General features: G+C 37.2%; 1 protein-coding gene across 1 annotated transcript in view; it reads left to right on the forward strand.

The window, feature by feature from the left end:
* The first annotated feature begins 1,832 nt into the window (after positions 1 to 1,832).
* The window catches only part of LOC115411062 (cadherin-18-like), a 134,632-nt gene continuing 116,535 nt past the window's right edge, over positions 1,833 to 19,929 (forward strand). The window contains exon 1 of the mRNA XM_030123004.1: positions 1,833 to 1,885. The gene's annotated coding sequence lies outside the window, so the exon portion shown is untranslated. The remainder of the gene's footprint in view (positions 1,886 to 19,929) is intronic.

The following is a 19,929-nucleotide window of genomic DNA, read 5'->3' on the forward strand; positions in this document are numbered from 1 at the left end:
AATTACTAGAAATTTCAGGTGACCCCATTTGAATTTCAGGTGACCCCACGAGGGGAAAACACTGGACTAGTGTCTTGTAATGTGTGTGGAAATTACCATAAATAGCCTCTTGCCCAATAAAGGGTTAAAATAAAATCAACCTTCAATCAACCAACAAAATGCAATGTGCACCTGAAAACCACAGTAAAATGAACCAAACACATAAACAAGCACAACTTTACTACTTAATAACTACTCTTATTTTTCATACTTAAGGTATTTTTACTGGTTCTTATTAGTACTTTTATGTACATATACTTGTTCCTCTACTTCTTTCCTTCGCTACAACATCCTATTGGGAAGACAGTCAGGAAAAGCTGGTTTTTATCCACATCTATGTGTCTGTGTGTAAGAAAATGAGACAGGGATAACCTATCATTTCAGCAGTAAAATGAACAGAACACATGAACAATAACAAGCACAACTTCACTATATAGTAGTCCCTATTCCATTGATCCTCAAATTGGGCAAATATAACATGCGCATAAAAATTGATCAAATTGAAAAGCAACAATTTCGCCAAAAGTCTCATTTTTCGATTAAACATTTTTGCGCAGGCAAGAGGTGGTTTTTCAGGTGTAGCTCAAATGGTATATAACAAAAAACTGCAACAGAAAGACCTATTTTCACAACTAGAGTCAGGTGAGTTAAAAAAACGGATGTTGACATATGTTACAACAAGCGAAGAAGAAGAAACATGTCGGAATATGTGTGGACACACCAGGAAACCCAATTATTTTTTAATTTAGTTCGAGATAGAGGGGTAATATATAATAATAATAATAATGAATATATCTGTAAATCAACACCATATTTACGTTGGTCGCCATGTTTATGGAATGACTTCTCACAAACAAACCATTGCATTTGAGATTTAATGGAAAAACTAACATTACGCACTTCTTTTCTTTTGACATTTAGTAAATATGGGTAAAATTTTGTGCAGACAACTATTGTCTTGTAATGCGTGCGGAAATTACCATAAATAGTTGTTTGCCTGATAAAGGGTTAAAATAAAATTAACCTTCAAGTTGTACCGCAATGAAATGCAATGTGTACCTGAAAACAGTAAAACGAACCAAATAAATAAACAATAACAAGCACAACTTTACTATTTAATAACTACTCTGACTTTTAATACTTAAGGTATTTTTATTGGTTCTTATTAGTACTTTTATGTACATATACTTGTTCCTCTACTTCTTTCCTTCGCTACAACATCCTATTGGGAAGACAGTCAGGAAAAGCTGGTTTTTATCCACATCTATGTGTCTGTGTGTAAGAAAATGAGATAGGGATAACCTATCGTTTCCTGATCACTATCTTATACAATCACGTGTTAACAGAGAAAGACAGGAGGAGAGGGAGATAATGGAGAGAGAGAGAGAGAGAGAGAGAGGTAGGAGGGGGGGGGGAAGCACAGAGGGAGGCAGGTCCGAGTTTGATAGCCTTGGATTGATGTAAAAACCGACCAATCAGGTGCCTCCTTTGGCCTGAGCCGCCGCAGTAGCCGGGCAGGATTGGAGGATGTTTCGGCGGAGAGATGCGCACACACACGCGCTGGTTCGGCTCGCTCGTCCCGTCGCCCGCACACACATACACACACACACATACACACACACACACTCATACACACAGGGAGAAAGGGAGAGTATCGGCTCTCCGCGAGGCTTGCAGTCAAGTTCTGCCCTGGAGAGGATGCCAGCGGTAAAGACACGGAATTGAGAGACTGTGCGCGGAAATGAGGAACAAACTTGTGCGTCTTTTTTCTTTTTCTTTTTTTTTTTTTTTTTTTGCGCCGTTGATGTCAGCTGTCATGTGCGTTGAAGGGAGTCCACGCGAATAGGTAAGGAAGGAAGGGGGGGGGGGTTAGTGGTGGTAGTGTTGGTTGTGGTGAATAAGTTTTTTTTTCCTGTCTGTGCTGTTTAAATGAAAGTGTAAGTTTTATTTATTTATTTTTATTTCTTGATACCTGTGCGCGTGATTGTGTAAAGCGCGACCAGCAACCAGAACTGGCAGAATAAATAGTCGTGGCGCGCGTGCAAGGTAAAGAACACGTGCGCGCCCTCGTAAAGCGGTGAGTTTGTCTGTCCGTGTGCGCATTTGCACGCGCGCTCTGTGAAACTAGACGCTGAGCAGAAACGCAAGGGAAAGAGGTTGAGGTTGAGGATGAGGAGTGCGCATCTTTTCCCGACTATAAGGAGTAGATCTGCGCGCCTCTGATTTTTTATTCTTATTACTATTATTATTTTTATTATTATTTAATTTTGTCCTGGGGTGTAGTTGTTCCTAGCGCCTCTGTGGAGTTATGAGTGATAGACAGGATGCTATAACGGAGTGGGACTTGGAGGCTATCCGATCCCTTTTGAAAAGCCTGTGCCGCACCAGTGTAGCCAGACTGAAATTTACGCACACTGCAGGAAACAGGAGTCCACTCATTGACTGCAGCCTCTCTATAAGCTTCAGCTCTTTTCTCTCTCTCTCTCTCTCTCTCTCTTTCTGTCTCCGCACTGGAACCCATCCCCTCAATCCGAAAGTGTATTGCCCCACTCATGAGAAAAAAAAAAAAAAAAAAAAAAAAAAAATTCCCCGATATCTGTGCACAAATTTGGACAATGTTGTGCTGTTGTTGGAAGATGCGTGCCAGCTGCAGATTGGATTGTGTTGAACATAGTGAGCTGCTGCTTTTTATTATTATTATTATTATTATTATTATTATTATTATTATTATAGCATGTGTAAATGTTGAGTAAAAAATAAATAAATAAATAAGATGACACATGTTAGATGATGCAGTAACATGTTGCCAGGTTTGCATTGTATGGAAAAAAAAAAAAAAAAAAAAAAGGTGTGGACAATGCAAGTTGTTTATACTACAGCTTAAATAGGTTACAGAATGGCTGCACTGTTGGGAATGATTAGACTCCCTGAATGGACTCTTACATCCACGGACACAATGTGAAAGTGATGTACATGTATGATAAGGGAAAGTGGAGTTATGATTTATTTAAATTGAGGCCAGGGGACTTCTGTAGTGGCTCGTACATGGTTGATTTTTACCTGCTGTGGTCCTTCTTAGATAGTGAAAATGGACTGGGGAAACCTCACAGTATTTATCTGTGAATCTGCTTTTTCTCACTCGTCAGATAATCATTGAAACTGTGAAGACTTTCCAAGTGTAAGCTTCAAATATTTGCTTATTTTTTTACTGTAGTAGTCCAAAAATATAATGAAAAACACTGGGAAATAAGAAATGTTTTAGCTGTTGAAAGGCTGCCATTTTGCCTGTTTTTGAATAGCCAGTCTTGAAAATTGATCTTTTTTGTTTTTGTTGTTGTTGATGTTGAGAAGCTACTAGTAGCCTAATCCTTGATGCCAATTTCCTCTTGCAGTGTTAGCACATATAACCCATTATCAGTCACTCGTAGCTATACTTAAAATGTGCAGAGATGTTGAATAAAATGGTGGCACCACAGGAGTAATGTCATACACTTTGAATTAGCCAAAACATAGAACAGTTGCATCGGGGAGTCATGGTAAGTTGAAAGGCAGCACGCAGCATGTGTTGGCTTTAAAAGCAGTTGTACTATCACCTCCGTGGACATGCTCAAAGCAAAATGCAGGCAGCTGACTGAGTTATACAGAGGCTGTAATACTTAGTGTTTGAATCGGAGGCAGTAGTAAGGAAATTGTGCAATTTAGGGGAAGTGGGACCATTTGGAATAGCATGAAAGCATATGTAAAATGCAACAGCTACAGAGAAGCCTAGTAGTGCCAAATTAGCTCTATGGACACAACATGATTCAAGCCAGTGACAAGAAAGCAGAGCATAATCCTGAACCTGAAGCTGAGTAAATCCATATAGTTTTACCAAAGGTATTACATGCAGTGGTGAGAAGCAGACTCCCACTTACAAGACATGGGTCTAATTATTGTAATCATTGTGTCTTATGTTGGTCTGTTTATGCAATCACATCAGCTGTCAACTACCCTTAGATTAACTGGTGGTAATCACATAACTACTGCAAGGTTAGTTTGTTTAATTTCATATATCATATCATACTGTATGTCATCACAGAATTGAACTATACACTGTAAAAAAAATCCTGTTTTTACAGAAAAAAAAAAAAAAAAACAGCTGGCAGCTGTGGTTTCCAGAACAATACTGTAAAAAACACATCCAACTGTAAACATATATAAAGAGGAGCATGTAGATTTAACATTTTAAACATGTAGATTTAACATTTTAAACATGTAGATTTAACACTGGTTTTAAATGGTAAATGGACTGCACTTATTTAGCACATTTTCTACACCTTCATGGTGTCCAGAGTGCTTTCCAAAACCACCAGGTCCAACTGGGACCAGTTTAGGGTTCAGTGTCTTCCATGGACACTTGGACATATGGGCAGTCAAAGCCAAGATTCGAACCAGAAACCCTTTGGTTATTAGACGAGCTGCTCTACCAACTCTACCAACCCATTAATTTACAAATTTTAAATGTTACATTGTTAAATGTTTACTTTATATAAGCAAATATGCCATTATTTTAACTAGGGATGTAATGATTACTGGCATAATGATAAACCACAGTAAAATTGCAGACAGTTAGTATTACCGTTTAAATTCTAATTATCATGATAACTGTGTGTAATTACCGCACTTTTTGGGGAAAAAACCTTATGTAAGGCTATGCTTTTATGTCAAATATTTGAGTATAGTTTTAATTTATGACAATTTTGATGTGATATACCTAATATTTAGATCTAATATTCACTTTTAGTCTTTGAAAAGGTTCGTTAAGCATCTTTGTGTTATTTATGCGATAAATTATATACATTTTTCAAATTGGATTTTATATATATTTTTTGTGTTTTTTGTCCTTTTATGTTGATATAGTAGGTTAAAGTGAAAAAATAATAGGCAGATGATAAAAATGAAGTTGTGCTGAAAAAACAAACAAACAAACATGGGTATAGTAAACATTTCTTTATATAGTATATAAAGGCAAAATCAAAAGTACTGAAAAACGGCCAAAATAGGCTCAGACCCCTAAAGATTAATATTTGAATGTTTCTGCCAACAGAAGGTACATTGCACCTATTATTATTATTATTTTTTTTAAATACAGCTTGGCTAAATTATTTCAGTGTGTGTATCAGTACTTTTGAACATTTTGAGCACAATTTCAATAAAACCGCGATAATAATGCTAACCGTGATAATTTTGGTCACAATAACTGTGATATGAAATTTTCATATCGTTATATCCCTCATTTCAACATTATGGTCTTACAATTTAAACAGCACCACATTGTTTTTGAATTTACAGTTTTATTTCCTAAAAACAATAGATATACATCATTTCTACATACAAATCTGGTTTTGTTCACATATTCTTCCTGTAAAAACTACAGTTATATTTGTCTCAATCGTTAACACAAAAATCTTTTCAAATAAACAACTTTGCATTGTATTGTCACTTATAGTTTTTTTATGTTGCAATTTTACAACTTTCTGGTATTAATTCTACAGTCATTTTTTACAGTGTTGTACAGATATTTGTCATTGTGGTGCCTAGTACACACTGTTCAACACACACTGCAAACAGTGGCTGAAGCATGTTCAAGGTACTGCAGGTGATGTATGTGTTTGATAAGTGACTTATAGCATAAATTGATTAACCTTTACAACCCTGCATCTTAGAAAAAAGGATAACCCCAGTAGGAAGGTTCCATTAAAGCGGGAGTGTCAAACTCATTTAAATTCAGGGACCACATACAGTCCAATAGAATCTCATGTGGGCTACATGAATAATAATAACACTGACAAAAGTAGAATTACATGATGAAAACGTTTGCATATACAAACTATTCTTTACATTTCTTGAGAAAAATAGGTGCAATTTTAACAATATTATGCCTTTACACTAAAACAAAGAGGAAAACATTTGGAGTTGTCATTATTCGTAGGTTCTTCTGATAACTAGTGCGTTGACCTGTGGGGAATCACGTGTTCCAGATGTGGTAGTTTTTATAAGTACTGACATAAAAATTGTTTGGTAAATCATTCTTTAAAATTCCAACAACAATTAATATATTAAGGGTGCGGCAACAGTTATATACATGGGGGTGTGGTCTATAACTAACGTGAAATGAACGTAAAACTTTACATACTTTCAACATCCAACTCCTGGGTTCTATTCTTCTAGTATACAGCGGATCTTACAGGAAATTTTCACAACTTCTAACCTTTATCCACTGGACACACAAATGCTGGGCCCCATGAATTTGCCAAATTTACCCCCCCCTTTACGGCGCCCCAGTGCATGGGGATTTTTGTGAATTCTGAGACTGCCGACAGTTCGGTTCAGGTGAACGTTAGTGCCAGTAATGTAGGATATAGGTGGAAGAAAACTCAGTCCCATCTTGCCTGTAATTTGAATTGGTTGGTTGTCCTCCCAAGAATGAAATTAATTGAGCAGAAGTAGAGATGCAAAAACCAGAGGGGGGGTTGATTCCCTGCCCCCCCCCCCCCACACACACACACACAACAAATAGCACCTTGAATATATTAATACTGATATCTAGGGACTGAAGTTAGTAAATGGGTTGTCCCTGTTTTTAACTTCATTTCCTGTCATGCAGCGTGGTACTGCGCTTCCCGTCAACTGTCATGGACACAGCAACGTGATTATAAGGCTATTGTACAGGGTGGGGAAGCAAAATTTACAATATTTTGAGGCAGGGATTGAAAGACAGTGTATGACCAATTAGTTTATTGAAAGTCATGAGAATTTATTTGCCACAAGAAAATTTACATCACAGAAAATGTTTTTATTCTTTCTCAATAACTGCCTTCACACGCTTCCTGAAACTTGCGCAAGTGTTCCTCAAATATTCAGGTGACAACTTCTCCCATTCTTCTTTAATAGTATCTTCCAGACTTTCTCGTAATAGTTTTGCTCATAGTCATTCTCTTCTTTACATTATAAACGGTCTTTATGGACACTCCAACTATTTTTGAAATCTCCTCTGGTGTGACGAGTGCATTCAGCAAATCACACACTCTTTGACGTTTGCTTTCCTGATTACTCATATGGGCAAAAGTTTGTGAAAAGGTATGGATAATAGTGTTAGGTATGATTATGACATCAATATATGTTTGGTTTCAAAACAACTGACGTAGTGCCTGCTGAGAAAAAACAACTAAATGTTCATTGTAAATTTTGCTTCCCCACCCTGTATTCCCAAATTACTAATATCTCCCAAAATATTGGTGCTATCAACTTGTTGTTTTCGTTAGTCTCTTCCTTGACCAAAAATCTATAAGTATGCCAAACTGCAGCAGTCAGCTCTTTCCAGATGTTGTGTGATGTTCGAGACACACACACAAACAGAGTCCACTTCCCTTTTATGATATAGATTATAATGTAAATATTTTACTAGTCCAGCCCACTTGAGACCAAATTAGGGTTATATATGGCCTCTGAACTAAAATGATTGATTGGTAATGTCTTTATTGTTTGGACCCTTTGGTGGGCCGGATTTAGCCCCCAGACACCCCTGCATTAAAATAATCATTCCCAACTCCTTTATATTTGGAATCTATTCATAGTCAAAATCAAAATCCCCTCAGTAGACAGGTCAAAGCCTGCAGATCTTCTTAAAGGACAAAGGCAGCCCTGGTCTGTTTCTATTCATCTAATTTTGTGAATGTGTGGTTTCTGTTAAAGGGCACATAGCTAATTACACCATAATCACAGTTACTGAAAACAGAAACTCTGAAAAAGTCTCCACTCCACAGTGTCTGAAAAGCTGATATACGATCCAGACTTCATGACACGTCCATAAAGGCTAAACTGTACGTGTTCATCACCCGAATCCCTTATTCGACACCAGTAATCCAACCCCTACCCTAAAGTGTTGTGTCAACTCAACAATTCTGCAATTATTAAATAGCGCTTATTACAGTGCACTTGCAGCAGAAAAGACATTTCTGGCTCAGCGTGATGGCAAACTTCAACAATGTAAGAAATGTAGTAACTGTCAATATTATTGGCTCCAAAAGAGGCAGCTGGCAGTATAGATGGTGTATTATTTTTAAGTCAGTGCAGCAGTGATACTCCATTGCCTTTCTCGCATTGAACTGCGGAGGAGTAGTTTATTATTGCTTTTGAACAGTAAGTTTTCCCAAATGGGTATTCAGCACTTAAAACTGGCATATAGGTTTGTATCACAGTATGCTTTACTTATGTGACCAAAGTTTACTCTTAACGTAATATCCCATAATCCCATAAGGCAGCATTAGAATTGTGTCTTTTGGGACATTGTTTGGGGGGCGTTTGGAATGAGAAAGGTGAGAGAGGGGCGCTGAGACCGAATTGGGTTGGGATTAGTCTGTGTGATGCCATGTTTCTGCTACGTAGAACCGGCTCGATTCGACTCGGGTACCAGGTACTATTCCTAGAAACCGTTTCCATTACAGGATACTACCGACTTTAGAGTACCTGGATGTCATAGCGATGCTGCATGTAATTTCCGTGACGTCTGCAGATTAACTCGTTCGTTGCGTGTTGCCCCGTCAAGCTCACGCTCAATCTTTTCATTGGCATCAAAGACCGAAATGTCTGAACCTCCTTGACCGACCACGGTGTCGTTTTGTGGGCTGTCATCATAGATTAGCCTACTGGTATATTTCCTGTAAACTTCCGAATCTGTTTTTTTTTAAATGGCGTGTCGCGTATTGATGACACAATGATGCAGAGAAAACTTTCCGACCAATCAGTGGTCTGCAGTGTTAACATGTCACACTTTAATATCTCTTCACCTTTTTTGGAACCTCGGCCAAGAAAGTACTGCGTGGTATCGACTCGACTCGGCTCAGTCTTTTTGTGTTTCCATTCCGAAAAAGGACCTGGAATCTGGTACCCGGTACTAGTTTTTTGGTATCACCACCGCTGAGGTTCCAAGCGATACTAAACCGTGACGTATAAACACTGCAGACCACTGATTGGTCATACAGTTTTCTCTGTGACCCGTCATTTTACAAAAAACAGATGCAGAAATGGACAGTAAATATAGCGGTACATTAATCCACATGGTAACAGTCCAAAACTACACCATGATCGGTCGAGGAGATTCAGTCTTTGGTGGCCGATGTAAAAATTCAGGCGAGAAAACACACAACAAGCAAGTTTTCAGCAACTCTCTGAGCAGACGACACGGAAATAACTTGCTGTATCGCTATGACGTCCAGGTACTGTAAAGTCAGTAGTGTCCTGTAATGGAAACAGTCTCCAGGAATACCGAGTCGAGCCGAACCGCGCTGAGTTGAGCTGGTTCCTCGTAGTGGAAACGCGGCATAATAAAGTAGCACCAGCTACCAGATTCCAGGTTCAAGTCGAGTCGAGTTGAGTCGAGCCAGTAACACATAGTGGAAACACGACATCAGTGTCAATAACAAGCAGCATGTTATATCCATGGCAAACCACTCCCCCCCCTCCCCACCACCAACACCACCACAACAACAATTTGGGGGTGGGGGTGTGGCAGGAGGCTCATGATGACAAAAAGGGGAGTTTGTTCAAAAAACTTTGAGAAACACTGCTGTAGACACAACTCTGTACCAAAACCCCCCAGAAACATAAAGCCTTCATTACAAACTGAAGGTGTTGAATGATGTACAGTAGGTGTTAACCATGCAGGGAGGCTCCAACAGAAAACACCTCAGTGTTTTGTTTCGGGAAATTAGAATTGTTAGCTGAGATGCCACTTACTACATCTTGATTTGTGCAGCTTTCTGTTAATTGCACTAAATCAATCCTGAACGCAAGAAGGTTCTGTGAGGAAATGACAGTTTATGGCTAAATAGTTCAACTCAGGTAGCCGCAGTGTGATTGTACCATAATACTCTCACCCATCTCACTAGTAGAGTAGACAGAGAAAGGATAACGGCGGATTATTGTTCCAACAGCTCAGTGAAAGGACCATTCAAAAGATGAATCATGCTTCCCTCCGAACAGTCTCTCGAAACGTAGCAAACAAAAAGTGGTCATTCACCGGGTCTGTCTGCCAACCAACACAACCAGTTTATCGGTTTTATGTAAGACGTGCACTAAACTCTTCTGTCAGTGCTGCCATCTTGTAAATCCAGGACAAGACAAGGTAAAATAATCCCCACTTTTTATGCTGCAGTGTGATGCTATTGTGTGGCTTCCAGAGATAAATGATGCTTGAAATTTTGTCATTAAATTTCTTATCAGACATGCTACCCTGATAGGAATGTATATATGCTTACACGCTACATGTACACACACAAAAAAAGGGTTTCGCACGTTAAATATGCAACGGATATAGTGTTTTAAATTCTTGTCAGCAGCAGCAGCACCCATTCATTTGGAATAAGATCATGAAGAAACAGATAGCTAGTCTTACCAGAGCTGATTGGAGGTGACGAAAAGAGCAGCGGCCATTAAAAGTTAAGATATTCAAAGAGATTACAGGAAACTCCCTCAATGTTCGAGTTTCTGGAAATGACTGCTTCACACCGTCTTTGCAATAAACATGGCACCCTGACACCTACATTAAGAATCTCACACAGTTCCCCTTTTACCTGTTCATTGCCGTTACATCTTTGTTTCTCCATTTGACATTAAAAGAAAGAAAGGGACTCAGAAAGAAGTTATTCCTAACAGTGTGACAACTTGCATCTTCATCCCATCAAGCTTTAATTTTGATCGCCAGGTTCATCTGTAATCCCACATATCAGTTCTGCAAATGATAGCATTGCTAACCCGACATGAAGCTAAATAACCAAACAGTAAATATTAGAGGTGGGAATCTTTTACTATCTCACGATTTGATTCGATTCAAAATCTATTTTTGATTCAAAACAATTTTTGATTCATAATGATTTCTGCTTCAATCTATAGGTGTGCAAAGGATCCTCATAATCTACTCCAGTCTACCCGCTAATCACTAACCTTAACGGCTAATCGCCCTAGCTGCTAATTGCTAACCCTAAACCTAACCCTATCCGCTAACCACACTAGCCGCTAACCGTGCAAATCGCTAACCCAAACTGCTAATCGCATTAGCTTCTAATCGCTAATCCTAACTGCTAATTGTGCTAGCCGCTAATCACTAACCCTAACTGTTAATTGTGCTAAGGGCGTGAGACTGCCAGTGGATTTGTTTTATTTTTTAAAATCGATTTTGGGACATTTTAAATCGATTCTGAATCATAGTAAATGAGAATTGCGACTTTTATATGAATCAATTTTTTTGGCACACCCCTTGTAAATTTGATCGAGAAGAACAGAAAAAGACAACATGGCAACGAAAGTTAAGGTTGGGAAACAAAATGGCCCATTGACCCTTCAATCTATAGGTGTGCAAAGGATCCTCATGATCCTACCCGCTAATCACTAACCCTAATGGCTAGTCACACTAGCTGCTAATCGCTAACCCTAAACCTAACCCTATCCGCTAACCATGCTAATCGCTAACCCAAACTGCTAATCGCACTAGCTACTAATCACTAACCCTAACTGCTAATTGTGCTAGCCGCTAATCGCTAACCCTAACTGTTAATTGTGCTAATGGCGTGAGACTGCTGGTGGATTTGTTTTATTTTTTAAAATCGATTTCGGGACATTTCAAATCGATTCTGAATCATAGTAAATGAGAATCACTATTTTTATATGAATTGATTTTTTTTTTTGGCACACCCCTAGTAAATTTGATAGAGAAGAACAGAACAAAACAACATGGCAACGTAAGTTAAGGTTGGTAAACAAAACGGCCCATTGACCTGTTTTATGGGGTCCCCAAATGTAATGAGTAAAATATGTAACTAATATAATATACAGATGTGAAAACAGAATAAGAATGCTATTTAGAACAGTTAAAAGGTGAAAAAGACGGATGTAAAATGGTCAAGATAATACAAAAAGTCACGGGCTTTTGTAGTCTCATTTCCTCTCATCTGACGAGTGACAGTACGACACATGGTAGTAAAACCTGACCTCATAAAACCCGGCCTCGTATCAAACCAGTTTGAAAACCCAAGCATAAATCCACTGTTGTAAAACTCTTGTATTGGTATAAATTGAACAGAATAGAAAATAATGGCTTGAACTGCAATTATCTGTGTAACACTCTTCATGATGTGACCGCCATAGGTATGTATTTTTATTGTTAGCAGATATACCTCCTGTAAAGTTCTTTAATGGTGGAGAAAAAACAAACAAACATATCAGCACTTGTACAACACTGCTGAAACACTGATTAGATATTATTCACCAGTTTTACACCGAAAGAAACCCCTTAATTTCCTTTAAAGCACCACCTAGGGAATCATATCAGCGGATACGTTGCTACTGTGCCATGCCGTTTAAAGGTTCATTGATAGTGACATTGAAACACCGCCATTGCTTTTATTCTCTTGTGTGCACCTATTTTCTATGATCCACATGACCTGATGTCCAGTTAAACCGATTTTGAGCAGCATTACTGTTTGAGTTATATGACTATATTGATCCTGATTTGTGGTAAAGGCTGCGAAACGACAAGGTCCCGCAGACCTTTCTGGATCACGGAGGCTTAAATAGAGAATCAGACTGAGGGCAATGATCAATCAGGACAAATGTGGTAAAAGGCAGGGGTGTTTTCCATCAGCTTGTTGGGTTTTGAGACGTTGTGTCTAGGGCTGTAAGAAAATATCGGTTCTGCAATATATCGCGATATTTCATTTCACAATACTGTATCGATATTTTTAGGTATTTATTCAAATGCACATATAGTGGAGGATCATTTTTCTTTTTTGTTTTAGTTCATTTATTCTTATTTAACACTCTTTTATTAGATATTGTTAGATCCTTTGTTGGGATTGCACAAAAATAATGTTCTGTTATGTGTTATGTTATGCACTAATAGAACATGAACAATTGAACAGGATCTTAAACTGTAATGTCTGTAAAACAGAATTTAAGTTTTAACACAGGAAAATTTTGTGATATAACATTAGATCCTGTTCTGATCAAATAAAAATGTGTTTAGTATTTGTGCATATTTTGGTTGTAATTCAATTCTTCATGGAAATAATCATTAAAAAAAAAAAAAAAGTAAAGAAACAAACAAAAAATTGCCTTTTTTACAGTATCATGATTAGGGATGTAACAATTACCGGTATAACGATAAACCACGGTAAAATTGCAGATGGTTAGCATTACCATTTAAATTCTAATTATCATGATAACCGTGTTTGATTACCACACTTTTCGGGGGAAAAACCCTATGTAAGGCTATGCTTTTATGTCAAATATTTGCGTATAATTTTAATTTATTATAATTTTAATTGTATATACCTAATATTTGGAATGAATATTCACTTTTTAAGTCTTTGAAAAGGTTCATTAAGCATCTTTGTATTATTCATGCAATAAATTATATATATTTTTCCAATCAGATTTTATATATATTTTTTGGTGTTTTCTAGCCTTTTATGTTGATATAGTAGGTTAAAGTGAAAAAATAATAGGCAGATGATATAAATTAAGTTGTGTTGAAAGCAAAGACACCAAACATGGGTATAGTAAACATTTCTTTACATAGTATATAAAACCAAAATCAAAAGTACTGAAAAACGGACAAAATAGGCTCAGACCACTAAGGGTTAATATTTGAATGTTTCTGTTAACAGAAGGGACATTGCGCCTATTATTTATTTATTTATTTATTTAATTAAAATACAACTTGGTTAAATTATTTCAGCGTATGTATTAGTACTTTTTGAACCTTTTGAGCCCAATTTCAATAATACCGCGATAATAATAATAACCGTGATAATTTTGGTCACAATAACCGTGATATGACATTTTTATATCGCTACATCCCTAATCATGATATATTGTATCGTGATCCTAGTACTGTGATTTGTATCGTATCACCAAATTGTTGCTAATACACTGCCCTAGTTGTGTGGCAGCCCATGTGTTAATCAGTCTAAAAATTGTGACACTTGGGATACAATTAATTTTTCTTACTTCACACATAGCAAAAAAAACAAAAAAAAACAAAAAAAAAAAAAAAGAACATCCCTGACATATAAGTATCAGTAGGACGAGGTACTATCATGGCTCCTGGTTTTAAAACACCGTTACGGCCTCGTTGTCGTGTAGCGTTCGGCTTTTGTAACTACTTTTCATTGCTTACACAGGGACACAAAGTAGTCTGCATGATGTTGACATTATTGCACTCTAGTTTTCCTCATTATGCCGTAGAAAAACATTCAAATGATTCATCTCCGGCTTTCACTGTCAGTAACAAAAGGGCAGCCAATCATTTCCGTGGGCACTATAAAGTTTCATTCAGTCTTAGAAAACATCTTTATATAATGGTATTAGTGTGTCTTGGCTTGGACTTCACAATATCAAGATAAATGATAAAAAAAAAAAAAATGGTTTGGTTAATTATGTGTTTTATTAAAAGCCTTGACAGTGCAGAGCCGGGGCATTTTTACATTTATCGTTATTACTATTAAAATGCATTTAAAAATCACTGCTTTTATCAATGAAGAGTTGAGGGTGGTGTATGTTTTATTGGTTATCTGCCAAAACCAACAGCCTATGAATGACTGAAATAAGAAAACACAGGTTTTTTTTCCCTGTATTTACTGATTTTTAATCCCTCCACTTGAATTTGAACTGATAAATATTTTTGAAATGTTAATGAATTTTACTTTTATTCCTTGTTTGCTTTCACTACTCGCTTTTCCATTGACCTTCAAATTGCGCAAATATAACTTGTGCATAAAAATGTGTCTAATAGAAAAATGACAATTTCGGCTAAACTCTCACTGGTCGATTAAAAGTTTTTGCGATGGCAAGAGGTGGTTTTTCAGGTGTAGCGCAAATGGTATATCACGCAAAACTGAAATGGAAAGATCGTTTTCTGCAACTAGAGTCAGATGAATAAAAAAAAAAGTGGATGTTGGTGGATGTTACAGTAAGTGAAGAATTAGAGTTTTAAAAGAAACATGTCACGGTATGTGTGGACACACCAGGAAACCATATCATTTTTAAATTTAGGACCGGATAGAGGGGTAATATAATAATAATAATAATAATAATAATAATAATAATAATAATAATAATGATGAATATATCTGTAAATCAACATGATATTTACGTTCATTGCCATGTTTATGGAATGACTTCTTGTGTCATCTCACGATAATAAATAAATAAATCAAGGCATTTGTGATTTAATGGAAAAACCGACATTATGCACTTCTGTTTTTTTGACATTTAGTAAATATCGGTGAAGTTTTGCGCAGATGTCCAATGGAAAAGCAACTATAGTTATTCTAAAATTTGCCACAAATTCTCTATTTCTTACAGTTGGTATGGTCCTGGAAAAAAAAAAAATGTTTTGCTCAACCCTTGTAAGACTTTATTTCAATATGTACATGAATTGTAGATTTATGACATTTTTTTGGTGCAATTTTCACATTGTTGGAGCTCAAACTCTCCTTATTAGGGCTGGCAAGAGTCTGGCAATGCAGTGTAACATGATAAAAGGGTTGCAGTGCAATATATTTTCATATTATAGGCAACGGAACAAATCTATTGGTAAGAAAACTCATCTATAAAGAGCTCACAGAATGTAAAAAAAACCAAAATACTACAAACATTACAGGTTCTTATAAATGTATGTAATTACAAATGGTAGACATTCTAAACTAGTGTTCGACAATTATGAGCAGAAATTTAAAGAAAAAAAAAAGAGAGAGAGATTTTGATGTCAGATTATGTGTTGTAGTTGGTCAAATTAACACTAGGTTGATAGGTCCGATGGAATAATGTAAACTCAAAGGGGTGAAGACCTTGGCTCCAAAAGGGCATGTCCTGAGCATCTTTATTGGAGAAACATGAGCTTCAGTAGCTGGTCAAACTGTTGAGGTTTCCACAGTTAGTGTATTCACTAGAGCCCGACTGATATGGGATTTTTGGGGCCGATTCCGATACCGATATTGGGGGCTAAAAAAGCCGATATCTGATATTGGCCGATAACTGATATATTGGCTGATATATGAAATAAGAACACTGATCTCCACAGGATATAATAATCTTATATTAGATAATTGTGGACAGGTGGATTAACAGTTGCATAAATCTTTGTTTATCTCACAAATATAATTTACACAACTTTCAAATGCAAACTTTGCAATCAGTTAGATAATAATATCAAATCAAATAATTAGAGCAAAAAATATGACTTACCACACAATTATGTTTTCACTCACAAATTTTGATGTGTCTGCCTCACGGCACTACAACTTCTTATGTGGACTAAGGACTAAACTGAGCATGTGCAGAGTGAATTAGGTGAGTCCTAAGTTGTTCCTGATTGGAGCAATAGCAAGAGTTACAACTGACCTGTGTTACAACTGTCCCCAGTCTCCCCTACACTATTAACACCCAGGCCTGCCTGCAGAATGAAACTGTGAGGTAGACAGGAAGTGCACGGACATGGGTGTGTGTGTGGGGTGAATACTTCATAAGACAAGGGAGGGGGGTGTCGCCGGGGTGGGGGTGGGGGTAAGCAGTCCATCCTTGTCAGAGCGCGTGGGGGGGGTGTAGCTCCGTGATTGTGTGTGGGGGGTGATAGCGTCATTGTCCGAGCAGGAGTGAAAGTGAAACTAACTCGCTTTAAAGTTCCACTTATTCTCCGGCCAGCACACACACACACACACACACACACACACACAGGAGCAGCGAGCGACAGAATCGCCGTGCAGCAAAAAACTTTAATATATTGGCTACATATTGGGCGATGTTGATTAATCGGCCGGCTGATTAATCGGTCGGGCTCTAGTATTCACTGCCAGGTATCCACCATTAGCCACCAGTGTGCTACTTCCTGTCTCAACTTATGCTGCGTTTCCACTGCATGTTACCATCTCGACTCAACTCACCTCAACTCGGCTCGGCCTTTTTGCATTTCCATTACGAAAAAGGACCTGGAATCTGGTACCCGATACTAATTTTTTGGTATCACCTCTGCCGAGGTTCCAAGCGATACTAAACCGTGACGTATAACACAGCAGACCACCGACTGGTCAGACAGTTTTCTCTGTGACCTGCCGTTTTACAAAAAACAGATGCAGAAGTGGACAGTAAATATAGCGGTACATTAATCCACATGATAACAGCCCAAAACTACACCATGGTTGGTCGAGGAGATTCAGTCTTTGGTGGCCGACGTAAAAATTCAGACGAGACAACACGCAACAAGCAAGTTTTCAGCAACTCTCTGAGCAGACGACATGAAAATAATGCGCCGCATTGCTATGACGACCAGGTACTGTAAAGTCAGTAGTATCCTGTAATGGAAACAGTCTCCAGGAATACAGAATCGAGCCGAGTTGAGCTGGTTCCACGTAGTGGAAATGTAGCATTTGGTTGACTGACGATAGATTACCAATCAGCTCCCTCGTAGTCATTAGAACACAACAAATACAGATGCAGAAAAACTATTAGACCATCAAAAGTCATCAAAAACAATGATCATGCAGTTGAGTACTAACTCCTGTGTGTATCATGTGACTAAAACAGACAGGAAAGAAAACATAAAAAGTGAAAAAAAGTGAAAAGTGCAGTTTTTGTCAGTACAATGCCATAGATAGTGATGTTAGAACTTAAATGATTTTGGTTATTATCAAAAAAATCATGGAAAATGGATAGATATCAGCTCTGAAATTAAACTCTTATGAGCTAGTATTGTTGTTATCATTATATTTGTCCAAACAAATGTACCTTTAGTTGGACCAGGCATTAAAGTGAACAAGAAATAGAAGAAAACAAGGGTGGTCTAATCATTTTTTCTGAGCCTTCTGCGAGTCTTTGTGTGTAAAATGCTAATTTAAATATTACACACATTTTTACGTATGGATACAATATTGGAAAATTAAATGCAACTCGACTATTTTTTTCCACCCTTGCTACCAACGATACAAATATCACCCTTTCCAGTGTTTGTACATACATTTGATCTATCTGACATCATACAAAAAGACTTCTAGTGTAGCTTGAGGTTGCACCGGGTATTAGACATGAATTATATGTAAATATAATCCTGATTGTGTGTTGTATTTAGGGACTAAAGGCATTAAGATTCAGGAGCTTAAATGTACGATGTAGCATGAAAGAAACATGACGGTAAAAGAAGAAAGCATGACACTGTAGTGCAATCAGACAAGATTTTATCTTTTTGCATATTTGGCCAGTGTTTTATGAGAAGATTGCCTTTGCAAACCCCAGAACCATTTGATTGGCAATATGCTGCATGAATAGTTAATGTACTATTAGATGGGTTGGATTTCCATTTCACATTTAAGTGTTTGCTTAGAGACTTTCCCTTTTTTTTTTTTTAAAAGAAAAAAAAAAAAGCTCTTAAAGATGAACTTTCATTATGTAATCACTGTGCGTTTCTGCTGGGATCCTGAGGGCTGCCTCCGAGTATTTTATTTTGTTCTCAGCTCAAAAGCATCTCTTGGTGGGTATGGCTTTTGGTCACATTCAGAAGGTTTCAGCTTCTTCAAGGGAAAGTCTGTCTTATTCACTTGGGCACTCCCTTTATCATACTCAACCCCCTCTAGATTTACATTCTGAGCTTTAGGCACTTTTTCAATACCCCGGTAGACACTTGGCGTTTTGTTTAAGCAAGAGTTTAGCTAAATTTGAGGTTACTGATAGGTGATTTGATACTGGTTGGTTGGAAGAATGTCCATTGGGATATTTTAGTTTCAGTTCATCCATATGTAGCATACAGATATAGTAAGTCTAAATACTGGGGTGCTGTTAAGGGAAGGGGTAAACATGACAAATTCATGGGGCCCAGTATTTGGAGGGTTGGAAGGATGGAAGCTGTGAAAATTTCGTGTAAGATCCGCTGTATGATAGAGGCATAGAAGTCGGGAGTTGGACGTTAAAGTCAAATCAAATCAAATTTTATTTATATAGCACCAATAACAATCATAACAAAAGTCCTCTCATGACTAGGGATGTAACGATATGAAAATGTCATATCACGGTTATTGTGACCAAAATTATCACGGTTATCATTATTATCACGATATTGTTGAAATTGTGCTCAAAATGTTCAAAAAGTACAAATACAGACACTGAAATAATTTAACCAAGTTGTATTTTGAAAAAAAAAAAAAAAAAAAAAATTGGCACAATGCACTTTCTGTTGGCAGAAACATTCAAATATTAACCTTTAGTGGTCTGAGTCTATTTCGTCCGTTTTTCAGTACTTTTGATTTTGCCTTTATATACTGAATAAACAAATGTTTACTCTACCCATGTTTGATATCTTTTTTTCAGCAGAACTTCATCTATCTCATCTCCCTATTATTTTTTCACTTTAACCTACTATATCAACACAAAAGGACAAAAAACACACAAAAAATATATAAAATCCAATTTGAAAAATGTATATAATTTATTGCATAACACACAGATGCTTAATGAACCTTTTCAAATACTTTAAAAGTGAATATTGGTTCCAAATATTAGGTATATACAATTAAAATTGTAATAAATTCAAACTATACTCTAATATTTGACATAAAAGCAGATCTTTCCATAGGTGTTTTCCCCAAAAAGTGCAGTAATCGAACACGGTTATCATGATAATTAGAATTTAAACGGTAATACTAACCGTCTGCAATTTTACCGCAGTTTATCGTTATACCGGTAATCGTTACATCCCTACTCATGACACTCGACATATAGAACCGGTTGGAACCAGACTCTCAAGCCAATTTACAGAAACCCAACAGAATCCTCCAGAAGTAAACACTTGTGGTAGGTGACAGTGGT

Source organism: Sphaeramia orbicularis, chromosome 20 (genome assembly GCF_902148855.1).
Source record: "Sphaeramia orbicularis chromosome 20, fSphaOr1.1, whole genome shotgun sequence".
NCBI classification, from domain to species: Eukaryota; Metazoa; Chordata; class Actinopteri; order Kurtiformes; family Apogonidae; genus Sphaeramia; species Sphaeramia orbicularis.